Source organism: Spermophilus citellus (genome assembly GCF_964194105.1).
Source record: "Spermophilus citellus genome assembly, contig: SCAFFOLD_605, whole genome shotgun sequence".
Classification (NCBI taxonomy): domain Eukaryota; kingdom Metazoa; phylum Chordata; class Mammalia; order Rodentia; family Sciuridae; genus Spermophilus; species Spermophilus citellus.
The window spans coordinates 45,180-53,903 of record NW_027673138.1 but is presented as its reverse complement, the minus strand read 5'-3'; the positions used below and the strand labels follow the sequence as shown (position 1 = coordinate 53,903).

The window sequence follows — 8,724 nt, the reverse complement described above, 5'->3', positions numbered from 1 at the left end:
GTAAGACTAGCCTTGGAGGGGCTGGGGATGTGGCTCAAGCGGTAGCGCGCTCGCCTGGCATGCGTGCCGCCCGGGTTTGATCCTCAGCACCACATACCAACAAAGATGTTGTGTCCGCCGAGAACTAAAAAATAAATATTAAAAATTCTCTCTCTCTCTCCCTCCCTCCCTCTCTCTCCTCTCTCACTCTCTCTTTAAAAAAAAAAAAAAAAGACTAGCCTTGGAGACAACAGGGACTGCACAGAAAGGAGCTCCCAGGGAGAACAGAGCTGAGAGACTGAGTGGATTGACAGATGGAGGTGGCAGGAAAGACAGACCCTTGCATCAGAGCAGCCTCAGGGCCATAACTTGGAAAAATCTCTGTGCATTCCTTGACCTCAAGAACTGTCTCTAGTTTGCGCTCTGGGCAGGGCATACCTCTGAGCTACACTCCTGGTCTGAGACTGTTTCTGCTTTCAAAGATTGTGTTTTCCCTGAACAGAGAAAGCCTGCAGGTTAAGAAGGTTGAGTGAGATTGGCTTGGATTTTAAGGGATCTGTGTGACCTTCTTGGGTGCTGGAGATTGAAGACGCTCCCTAAAGTGTGCTGGGCAGGGTGGGCCTCGGCAGTGCTCACTTTCCTGGGCTGTCCCTTAGAAAGAATCTGAGCTGACGTGATCCAGAGAACAAGGCACACTTCGTTAACTAGGTCATTGATCGCTGTCCTGTGTCAGCTTCCTGTGTCCTCCTTGTGCTTAGTGGACTTTTTAAAAGTTGCTGTTTATCTGACCTGTGCTGAGGAAAGGGGTTTGGGTAACTTTTGAGGCCCATGGAGCTGTGTGCAGAGGCCAGCGTTGGGTTGGTAAGAGGGAGGTTGCTCTGAAAGTGTCTTAAGTGCTAGAAGGACATCTGAACTTCCAGCTCTGCAGAATGTGGGAACAAGGTGTGCGAGTGGGAGGAATGAAAGAGTCAGATCCCAGGTCTCAGTGCGAACAAGGTGAGGGAGTGCGTTTGAGAGGAGACTGCAGGCCGCTTTCCAGATGACTGGCCTTGCACCAGCTGTGGGGGTGGGGTGTACTTGGTGCCTACAGGGAGTGAGGGCTGGGCAGGGCGGAAGACTGGCCTCCAGAGCTGCCCAGCTATGCCAGTGCATCAGCACCTCAGCTTTAGGTCTGCGGCCACAGCTGTCAGTAGGGGTCTCTGAGCCTCTATGCAGGCCCTGTCCCAACCTGACTCTAATGCTTCTCTGTTGGAGCTCATATTTTATCATGGGGGTAGGTGGGGGTGTGAACAGGACAGACAAGATCAAGACAAAGACCAGGTACTGTTGTCAAACAGGGGGCAGGCGGGAGCACCCTGGGCCTGGGTGCTGAAGTTAAGGTGGGCAAGTGCTCCACCACTGGGCTGTGTCCCCAGCCCTGTGTTTTCTGAATGTGTTCGGCCCTGTGCATTTCAAACCCAGGGAGAGCAGGTTGTGATTCATAGATGTGACTGGACCAGTCTGATCCAAGTGACCTTGGAGGAAAGCTGGCCAGGCTTTTGGCTCCATGGCAGGTTCTAGAAAGAGTCTCATGTTGGCTGCTTGTGTGCCCTAGGAAGACCTGGAAGCCCTGATAGCCCATTTCCAGACACTGGATGCCAGGAAGACCCAGGTCACCGAGACACCGTGTTCCCCGCCCTCTCCACGGTAAGCGGGCAGGCTTCCCTGCCTTCTAGTTCTGTTTCCCTCTCTTCCCTAAGTTGAAAAGTGACTTGACATGGATACATGTTCTCAGGAATGATTGAACACTCTGAACATTTCCCATGAGCACTTGCTGTGGGTCACTTGCCTCTGCAAAGCTGGGGACAGGCTGTGAGCTCTGCTGTCCTGTAGGGGCCTGGGGGTATGGCTCAACACGGCTGCTCCTCTTAGAGTGGGTTTGAAGGCACTATAGTTGGTGGCACCCATGGGTGAGTATCACCCCCCCAAGCTATTGTTTGGCTCTGAAGGTTTTTAAAAGTGTTTTAAAACATCACAGGTGTTTGTTCTGCTGCCTTTAAGTTCTCACTTGAAGCTTATTAGATATACATTGCCATTTTAAGTGAGCGTATTAATGGTGAAGGAAATCTCAGGTCTCTTGCAGGACTTCAGACACCCATGGATAGAGTTGGTGTGGGCTGAAATGAGCAGGCATTGGTTTCCCTCTGGCTGCTTCCTCCTAATTTCTGAGTGCTGATTATTTTCTGCTTCTGTCTAGGACCCTCTGCTTCTCTGTTGGTTACTCACAGAGCAGAGGCAGGACATTGAGTGCATCAAGCTCTTTAGTTCCTAACCTAGGGAGGCCCAGCATCCTCATGAGAAGATGATGCAGCCTTCAGAGTAGGGAAACGTGTAATTGCCAAACATGTAACCTAGGCTTGTTTTGTTCACTTGAGAAATGTTTGCTTCAGTCCTCAGAATGAGATGCAGCTTGTAGGTCCCGCCTGGTGGCGTGTCAGCCTGGGCCAGCCTTCAGGAAGTTGGCTCTGCTGTGCGGTCTTTGCCTCAGCAAAGTCAGGACTGGCTCTGTGCCTGCATCCCTGGGCCCTTGGGCTGGTGGCAGGGTGCAGTGAGCCCCTGAGCAGAGTGCTGGTGGTGGAGCAGCCCCAGGCACACGTCCTGTTATTGTTTAGTTCATTCTGCTGGGGACTGGGTTTTATTTTTCCTTTAGTTGGTATGTTTTCTTTGGTAGATGGACATTTTCATTTGAGTGGTTGAAGCAGATTGGATATTTTTAAGGCTTCTTTGTGGGTATTGGTGCTCCTGAGGAAAGCTACTTGGAACATGGGTTGTTATTATTATTAGTTTTGATGATGTATTAGAACTTTTTCTAAAGAAAAAGCTTGTCCCAAAAGTCAGATTAAATGCCAAGTATATAAAGTGCTGGCTGTCCCTGTGCCAGCTGGGCTTGCCTGCCAGGCAGAGGGAGCTGGTGTTGGATCATATGGTGAGATGAAGACCTTGTTTGGTAGCCTTCATAACTTCTGACCTCCCTCCTCTCAGCTGTGTATCATTAGGAACCCTTGACAGTTACAGGTTCCTAAGAAGCATGGCCCTGAGTGTGGCCCAGGTGTGGCCTAGGGCCAAGGACGCTGCACTCACTGGTGTCTGTGCCTCTTGCTGCCTGTGCCTAGGTGGTGCCTGGGTACAGTGGGGCCTTGTTGCTACTTTCTGCTTTAGGCCTCTTACAGATTCTTATGTTAGATACTTTGCCACAGAGAACTAAGACATGTTAAAAGAGAAAACTAAACAAAACAAAACTGGGGGTGGGTGGGAAGCATTGTTCTTTTCTAAAAACGTGTCATTGTGGTTGTGTGTGTGACACAGTTTGCCGTTTTAACCTTTTCTTCAGTTCTGTGGCGTAACTCGCATTCACAGTGCTGTGCAGCCATCTGCATGCCCGAGTATCACATCCTGCCCTGTACAATATGGCTCCCTGTCCTGCTGCCCTGCTCGCGTTGTCTCCTGGGATGTGGAGGCTGTTCAGATGCTGGCACCACACCATGTTGGCATTGGGGCTTGGCCTTATCTACCTTGTGCTGGTGGATGCTTGTGAGCAGTGCTGTGGTGGACATGGCTGCAGCTGTCCCCTGGAGTTTCCACCTGGGGGGCTGCCGATTCATGACGTAGCTCTGGATTTAGCTTCTGAGGGATGCCAGACTGTTCCCTTGCAGCTGCACTGTTTTAATGCTGGTCTCTTTACTGGGAAATTTCCCAGACTGTGAAATCTTTCTGTGCATAATAAATCTCCAAGAGAAAAATAGAGGTTTCAGATTTCCCCAGTTGCTTGACTTTGAAATGGCTTTCCCTTTGAGAAGCAGCTTCTGGAATGAGTAGTGTGGACCCACCTGGGGACTCCACTGTCAAGGATGCTGAGAGCAGGGCATTCTGCCACAGCCATGGCCTCTTGTCCTGCTTTCTACTGAAGTAGTCAGAATGTGTGTGCAGCTTCCCCAATGGCTATTATTTTGTCCTGTGTATGCAGGAAATAGAGAGTTATTGACATTTTCTTGGCAGAAGGCCCCTGGGACATACTGGGCTTTAGGAGCAGCTTCGATTATGATTTAAGGGGCTAGACCCCCAACAGGGCAGGTCTGGCAGAGGCAGCGTGGTCAGAGGTCTGAGCTTCTGCCTGCCTGCTCATGTTTTCAGCCAGTTCTGAGTGAGGTGGCCCAGACCAGGGCTCTTCAGGTGCATGAACTTGGTATCTGGCTGATGGCCTCAGGATGGCCCCAGGGCCTGCTGTCTCTGGTAAAGCATGCTCATGGAAAGGAGCCTGGCCTAGCATGGCGTTGTGTGCTCATCTCTGCTTCATGTCTATTGCAGGTTAAATGCCTCCCTGTCCGCTCACCCTGAGAAAGATGAGTTAATCCTTTTTGGAGGTGAATATTTCAATGGCCAAAAAGTAAAGTATACCTTTTTTCTTTTCCTCTCAACTTTTCTTGGGTGTCATTTGAAGCATAGTTAACTGAAAGCAGTGATATGAGCGTCACCTTCACGATCCTCTCTTACATCCTACTTCCTGGGTGTCAGGCCTGGTGCATCCTTGACAGTCACCAGGGCCAGTCGGGGACTGAGTGACTGCAGGCAGAGTTCTGCAGGGTGTTTGTCCCCAGCACTGCCTGCAGAGGTGGGCCTGCTTGGTTCTCTGGTGGTTGCCGGGACTGCTCTTCCTTGTGGTGGCTTTTCACGTTCCTACCCTTCAACTTTGGTTTCCGGTGCTGGGAATGGATCCCACGGGGCTGCGCACGCCAGGCAAGCTCTCTTCCACTGAGCTGTACATTTCCAGCCTTCAAGGTGGTTCCGAATGAAAAATAATGCTAATAAATTGTGGGGCTTTTATTTTTGAGTAGTCTAGAAAGCCCTGTGCATGAAGCAGAAAGCTGTGTTCACTTACCTCTGGCCTGCGAGGAGTTCTGTCAGTTCTTAGCCTTCTCTGCCTTTTCATGCATTCAAAAACTAGATCTGAGCTGGATGCAGTGGCATATGCCTGTAATCCCAGTGACTGGGGAGCTGAGGCAGGAGGATTGTAAGTTCAAGGCCAGCGTCAGCAACTTAGACCCTGTCTCAAAATAAAAAATAAAAAGGATTGGGAATGAAGCTTAGTGGTAGAGCCCTGGATTCAATCCCCAGTGCACCAAATCAGTCAATCTGTCCCCAAAAAGTTAGGCTTGGGTTTGGAGAGTGAGGGTCTGGCTGATCAGCCAAGGCGACTGGTGCCTCAGAGCAGTAAACTGTGAGCATTTGGCTTCTGTCTGCAGGACCTCTGACTTTGTGGGAAAGAGCACCTAAAACAGCCCTTCTGTTTTCTACTTTCAGAGCAGTGTTTAACAGTGGCATGAGATGTCGGTACTCTATTATGAGATGGGCTGTGCTTTAGATGGTTTGCTCAGCTGCGGGCAGATGTCAATATTCTGGGCACGCTTACGGCAGGCTGGCTCAGCTGTGATATGTGGTCGGTTGGGTGTGTCAAATGCCTTTTCACTCAGAGTGGCAAGCAAATTAACCTACAGAAAGTTGTGGGGTGGCTGTCCTGTTGTCCCTGTAGATCTCAGGACCAGCGCCCTACCTGCCTGTGTTGGTTTATAGTCCTTTGTTGGAAGGGACAAGCTTTCTGGGGATTTGTCATAGTGTCCTCCCCACATGCTGTCACTTTCTTGGAGCATGTCATTCATGATACTGAGGTTCCTCTTCCTTCCCACAGACTCTTCTGTATAATGAGCTCTATGTCTACAACATCAAGAAGGACACTTGGACCAAAGTTGACATCCCTGGTCCACCTCCAAGGCGCTGTGCTCACCAGGTAACCAGTACTGACCATCCTCCTTCCTCCCTCTTCCCAGGCTAGAGCCAAGGGTAGACACTTGCAGAGTCTGTGGAGGGCAGGTAACCTTGTGCTGATCTTCTTGGGCTCCGCTGTTTTCTAACCTGAACTCTTTACTAAGGTTCTTTGTGCTTGTAGTTCTTTACATGTGAGAAGGGGAGGTGGGGTGAAGATCATGTGAAATACCCACGTGTGAACAACTCATGTCTGGCCTGGCACATGATAGGCTAGTAAAAGGCTTGCTTCTCTTGTAAGTAAGAGAACCCCATAGGCCCAAGATCTGAACTAGGTGTTGCACAGGAGGAGATGGGATATCCAGGAACAGGGCACTGGAGGAAGGAAAATAATTATTTTAGAATGAAGTGAGTCATGACAAAGTAGTAGTGTGGAGTTAGCATGTAGTTAGCCTGTTTCTGCTCTTTGCCTCTCTAGGAATGAGTTCCTGGGCTCCATGGGTATGTGGGTCTGTCCATGGTCCTCGCTGCAGCTTTGCCCTGAGAGCAGTGGGGCTCGCTCGCTATCTAGGAGGAAGGCAGGGAGTGGGTGTGAGGCACAGCTCTTCTGCCTGGACTGTGTCGGCAGATAGCTGGCTGTAGTGGAGTCCTAGGAGTGAGAGAGAGTTGGTCTCCTGAGTCACTTGATGGTTGGTTCCCCCAAAGAAAACTGACCAAAACACACTGAAATGAAATTTATTTTCCATAAAGAAAGAATTTAAAAATTCCAGATGGGCCTGGCATACGAACGAACATGGTAACTTATGGGGAAGAGTCAACGTGTACACACTTTTATGAAATAAGTACAATTTCACTGTGTCCATTGAGCCACAGAAACTGTTGGCCTCCTGCTAAGCGACAGCTCCTGCCACTCATCTGTGCAGGCCTTGTAGGAGTCCACTGTGTCCTTGCTAAAGAGAGTTACTGAATGGCTTTTATCTGCCAGGCCCTACTGTGGGTGCTGGGTTGTGGCCACAAGCCTTAGCTGTGTTCCTGTTTCTTGCCTCATCTGGTCCTGAGGGTGTGGGGCATGGATGGACTTGGCTGTCCCTCAGCAGAATCCCAGGCTGGTGGTAGAACCCATTCACAGCATGCTATTTTATGTTGGAGTCTATTGGTTGCTGCTTCTGGCCTTTGGGAAGAGGGTTGTGAACTTCAGGTTTTCCATTTATTCCAGTTAAAACCACAAGGAGGTCCAAATGCCTGGGACACAGACTCATGGGATGCGGAGGAAGTGGGTGCTGAAGGGAAGGCCTTGCTCTGTGCTCTGAGTTGTTGAGGCATGTCCCAGGCGCTTGGTTCCGAGGCTGTGTTTGGCCTCCACTGGACCTGGAGAGTGGTGGTGGTTAGTCAGCTTGAGCAGAGCTTCAGGAGAGCTTCAGGACACCTATGTGCTGCGTATACATCCGGAAGGTGGTGTTTAAAAAAGCTGTTTGTTTACTTCTGACCAAGTACATAAATGGTCACACAGATGATAGCTGGGGGAGTAGACTCTTATCAGTAAGCTGGACAATGCCGAGAACAGATAGTGGTCAGGGAGCCAACTGTGGTCAGTTCCAGCCCAGGACACCTGGGTCTCTCCAGAAGGGCCAGGTTTGTCCTGAGGACTGCGTGATAGTTCCAACCAGACCTTCAAGTTATGTCCTCTAAAAGAAAAACACTGATCCTTATTTGGGAGGGATATCAGAGGAAGCAGTTTTAGTGTGCTTTTAAGTCTTTTAATCCTCAGACTTCCTTCTTGACCCTGAACCTCTTATGTTTTAAGATAAATTTCTTCCTCTGGGTATCTCTTAGCAAATGATTGGTTTTTCTCCTACCTCAGCATGATTCAGAGTACTGTGTGCTGGTGGTTAGGTCAGTTTTAACTGGCAGTGAGCTTATTAAGAGGGTCCTTCTGCCAGACAGTGGTCCATTCTGTTTGTTTAATAATTTCAAAATGGAAAGAACATTGACCTTGTCCTCAGTTGAAATTTTGAGGCTGCTTTGTTGTGCTGGTGATCCCAGGGCCTCACACATACTAGGCATGCGTTCTACCATGGAGCCACGTCCCCAGCCTTGAAACCTTTGGGTTTGAATTATAAGCTCCTATTGTTAGTGCCCTAGTTAGCCATTTCGTTCTTCTGTTTTTTTCTTAATCAAAAAGTTTTCCTCCATGTTTTTCCTGTTTAATGACTGACAGGTCTATATAATGGTCTTTACCCTGAGAGAGTTGGTTCAAGATATTTGAACGGGCCAGATTATTTGAAATAACTAGAATTTCAGTGTGTGTCTTGCTGAACTAGAATTAACCGTGTCCACCATGCGGCCTGTGTAATGGTTTTATTAATGAGGTTTTAGGCATAAAGTTAGCTAGATGACATCGAAATAAAACACATAGACTTAGTTACCTTATTTATATTGTCAGGTCTGAGACGGCTCCCCTCTCTGGTTTTTTCTTCTAACCGCCCAGCAGGGCAGCAAGGATTACTCAGGGCTAGCAGGAGAGAGAGAGATTGAACACGCCTGGGAGTAGCCTTTTATTGGGGAACAAGAGATTTAGGGGAGAATTTCATCCAATGAAGGTTGAGGGGGGACCGCACTCCAAGGTCAGGGTCAGTGATTGGGCCCCCGGGGTCAGTGGTCAGGCACACCCCCACACGGATGGGCTCTCTCATCAGGAAAGGGCCGGGAAAGCCCCGACACAGCCAGAGCGCCTCAGACCCTTAACGGGAGCCACCCAATCACGTGTCAGAAATGGCTTCCCACAACCGTGTGTTTTGAAAGCAGCATGGGTTCTCTGGTGTCTTTGACACGCACACAGACTGATTTCTGTGGGAAATCTGGGCAGGTGCTTGGCTCAGGCGTCCTTGGTGCTTTTGGAAGACTCCCCTGGGTGTATGTTTCTTTTGTGAGGGGGGGGGGAGCTCTGTA

General features: G+C 49.5%; 1 pseudogene across 1 annotated transcript in view; it reads left to right on the top strand.

Annotated features, from left to right (window-relative positions):
- Nucleotides 1-923: 923 nt before the first annotated feature.
- The window catches only part of LOC308640063 (kelch domain-containing protein 4-like), a 34,380-nt pseudogene continuing 26,579 nt past the window's right edge, over nt 924-8,724 (top strand). The window contains exons 1-3 of the transcript in view: nt 924-975; nt 1,574-1,665; nt 5,702-5,800. The product of the transcript in view is annotated as a kelch domain-containing protein 4-like (transcript). The remainder of the gene's footprint in view (nt 976-1,573; nt 1,666-5,701; nt 5,801-8,724) is intronic.